The 4,028-nt window shown below is 38.5% G+C and overlaps 1 pseudogene; it reads left to right on the top strand.

Moving 5' to 3' along the window:
• The first annotated feature begins 1,832 nt into the window (after positions 1-1,832).
• The window catches only part of LOC102861388, a 9,564-nt pseudogene continuing 7,368 nt past the window's right edge, over positions 1,833-4,028 (top strand).

Genomic DNA, 4,028 nt, shown 5'->3' with positions numbered 1-4,028 from the left:
TGCACAATGGAATACTATGCTGCATTAAAAAACAAGGAACTCATGCAATATTATTCAAAATGGTTGACTCTGGAGAACATTATGCTGAGTGAAATATCCCAGTCACAAAAGGACAAATATTGTATGGTGCCACTGTTGTAGAACGGGGCTGTCCTTGGGGTTGGGGAGAGACTGAGTAAGATGGGTTCAATAATGTATGCTGCTCTGCAACAGAGAAGAGAGAAAACTGTTTAAAAGAGATATGTGATTAGGTATTTCTGTCATGACAGGAGTCTAGAGTGATGGCTACATGGTGGAGTAGACCTGGGGGAGGGTTTGTAAAATAATGAAAGAACCTTTTCTTTTACTTTTCCAAGAGGGTAATGTCTGGTGGGGGGGGGAGCCTTGGGAGGGGACAAATCTACAACAATGAATAAATGGAAATCCAAAGCCTCTGTAAATTTTCACTGAAATTAATAACAAATTTAAATTAAAAAAAAAAGAAGTTAGAGTAAGGATGACAATGGAACCACCTTACCTCTGTAACTTGTTTTATGCCACTATTAGAAGCTCTACTCAGAATATTATTGCTTTTCAATTTTTGACTCATGCACTTTTAACTTGTTAGTTAAACTTGTATCTTCTAGGCTGCAACACTTCCATGATACATCTTCAAGGATATGAACATGTACGACTAAGCACAATTGATAACAGTGCATCTAAATTCCAAAATCAATCTCCATAATAGTCTATGTGTTTCCTACTGCCAAGGGGGCCCTTTAGAGTAGTGAGAGAAGACAGTCACCCTGAAACCCACAGAGTCCCTTTTCAGCAAGAAGTAGCTAAGAGAATACGCCATCCCCTTTTCCTTATGAATCAGGGTGAAGTCTCTCTCAGGGAGGAGTGATAGGGAATGGCAAGGGACACACCGACAAAGGAGATTAATCAGAACTGGCTTTGACAAGCACTGTGGCAACTGGACACTTAAAACAGACATGGAGGGTGGGTGGGAAGAAGAACGAACTGGGGAGGAGGGTGGAGAAAACAGTGCAACAATAAATGAATGAAAACCCAAAATCTCTGTAAATGTTCATTAAAACTAATAAAATTTAATAATAATGATAATAATAAAAAACTCACCTGTGATCCTTAGTGACCCTATGTACAGCACTTCTGAAGCCTGCCCTGTCCTCAGCCAGTCAACAATTCCAACACACCAACCCCCATTGCCCCCGTCACTATATCAATCCATCTCATCCAGGATCTTCCTCTCCTGAGCTGTCCCTCCACCCTTCCAAGCATGATGTCCTTCTCCAAGGGCAGGTCTCTCCTGGCCACCTGCCCAAAATATGTGAGACAGAGCTTCAAAATCCTAGCCTCCAAAAAGAAACTTGATTTCACTCTATCCAAGACAGACCTGTTTGTTTTCTTGGTAGTCCACAGTATGCTCAAGTCTCTTCTCCAGCACCAAAATTCAAAGGCATCAATTCTTCTTCTTTTATCCTAATTCACTGTCCAACGCTCTGATGTATAGCAAGTAATTGTGAAGACCATAAACATAGAATCACACAGTTTGATGGGTGGAGGGAGGGGTGGGTAAAGGAAAGGGGGAAGGAGCCAGTGTGAAAAACAATATTTATGAACTTTGTAAGTAAGTCAGTATAAAATAAAAATTTTATAAAAAGAAAAGGTAAAAACTATTTGCAATGAGAGAGACAATTTTGGACTTGTTTTGATTAAGGAATAGTCATTTTCATAAGCAATAGTACTAGCCCTGGTTGTACTAACTGTGCACTAATTGTGAACTGGCTAACCAAATGGTCATCAGTTTGAAACCACTTTATAGGATAAAGATGGGAGTCTGCTTCTGTAAACATTTACAGCCCTGGACACCCTACGGGGTAGTTCTGCTCATGGTTGACAAGTTCACAAGGTTGGTAAACCGAATCAACACAATGGCCGTGCATCTTGGAGTTTTTGTAATAAGTAGCAGGAGTTGGGTGAGTAAGTAGGACAAGTTCTTCACCCTCTCAGTTTTTATTCATTTATTTACAACACATTATTTTGTTTCAGGTAAAACTTTACATAGCAAATTAGTTTTCCTCAATAATTTAAGCAGACTCTATATGATGGCATTTTATGGAAGTCTTACAATGTGTCAGCACACTCCATTTATACCTTGGGTTCAGTTTATTTTCGTATTCCTCATTTCTCTAAGCATATATCCAGGCGAAACATAAATTCAAATTATAGGGTGATTTTTTCATTGAAGATTATGACAACTCATTAACTGAAGATAATGCTGTGACATATCACACTGAAATGCTAAAAGGTTATATGTTTAACTTGGAAGACCATAATTAATAGAACCCCAGTGCAGCTAGTTTTTTCCTTTCTAGAAAGCATTTTTCTTTATTGTTTTTGTTGTTGCTGTTGTCATCATTGTTGTTACTGTTGCTGCTAAATGGGTTTTTAAAATACATCTAATATCATGTCCACTGCTTTTGGCAGCATGAAGTCTTTTTCCAGTAGCCAAAGGAAAGGAAGCACTTGATCATATGAATTGATACTATGCTTTTAATAATGGACTTGAACATGGTGGAGGTTGTGATGATGGCATAAGATAGGGCAAGGTTTTGATCTTTTTTTCATAGGATTGCAACGGCTTGTATTTGACTCGACAGCACCTAACAACAACAATAACTTGCCAGGGTGCTCTGTTGACAGTCAGCAGATACTTGTGCTGCTTACCCAATAGTCTTAAGAAGGAAAATAAGTGATATCCTCCTGTGTGATTTATGGTCTCAGAAACCCAATTAGCTGTGAGTTTGTTCCAGCTCAACTACAGTGAGAGAGAGATGCCAATGATATCCTTCATAGGCATGTGGTGTATCAGGCAGGAACTACCTAAATATTTTAAAAGAATCAAATTTACAAAGACTGAGATACTGACACTGTAATTTGTTGTTCATGAGAAACCTTGGGTCTTCATCTCCAACATTTAAAAAAAAAAGGTAAATACTAATGTTTCTTTCAAGAGTGCCATGTGAGTACTCAAGATTCAAGATAAATCACTGAAATCTACCACTTGAGCCGTCTGCTATCATGGAAATAAATATACGGCATCATCAGTGTAATGAGGAAACTTTTTTAAAAATCTCAGGTCTTATTTTAAAACCTCACATTAATGTTTTCCCCAGAAGCAGTTGTGCTTCAGTTTGGAGAAGCACTGAAATAGCTACACACCCTTTGTGCAACCCAAACAAAACAAACCCCCACTGCTGTGGAGTTAATGGTGACACATTCTTTCTCCCTTCCTCGTCTGCCCCTCTTCCTCTCCCTCCCTCTCTCTCCCTCCCCTACCCCCCTCTCTATCTCTATCAGTTAAGTTTTCAGAAGCTTTAAATTGTGTGGCAGGTGATTGTCCTTTTTTTCTCCCCATAAACTACCTGTGGATTCAAACTGCCAAAGACACGCCACTTCATATTAGCAGCACAACTCCCTGCTGATTACACCTCCTCCATAAACAGTTAAAGATTATTAGCCAAGATTTACTAAGACTGTTACCTTTTACTATATCCTCAACTAAATCCTAAATTAGAATCCACGTACATATTATTGATTACCAACTCTTCTCTGAGAATAAAGCAGTGGTGCATTGGCAATCAATTTTATCATTTTCATTCCAAGTTCCTCACTGTCTCACATGTATTTGAGAATTCTCAGTCCTGATTTCAAGATACATCATCTACTTCACCTTCATTTCTCTCTAATGGTCAGCCAGAAACTAAAATTCCTATTTTGAAGTACAAATGTTCAACAGCAAACAAAACAGAGCCATTAGCATTTATTTATTTATCTAGTAAATGTTTAATTCTAATGTAAATCACAGAGTCATGTGTTATATTCCACACTGTATCATATGCATTTTATAAAAGTCATCTGGTAGCTTAGTGGTTAAGAGTTGGATTGCCAACTCAAAGGCACATGGTTCAAATCCTCCAGCTGCTTCACAAGACTAGGCTGGACAATTTTCTCCTGTGCAGTTT

This window comes from Elephantulus edwardii, unplaced genomic scaffold (genome assembly GCF_000299155.1).
Source record: "Elephantulus edwardii isolate Elephantulus edwardi_28Jun2011 unplaced genomic scaffold, EleEdw1.0 scaffold00177, whole genome shotgun sequence".
NCBI classification, from domain to species: domain Eukaryota; kingdom Metazoa; phylum Chordata; class Mammalia; order Macroscelidea; family Macroscelididae; genus Elephantulus; species Elephantulus edwardii.
Note: the sequence above shows the minus strand (reverse complement) of the source record. Positions and strands in the feature narration are given on the sequence as shown.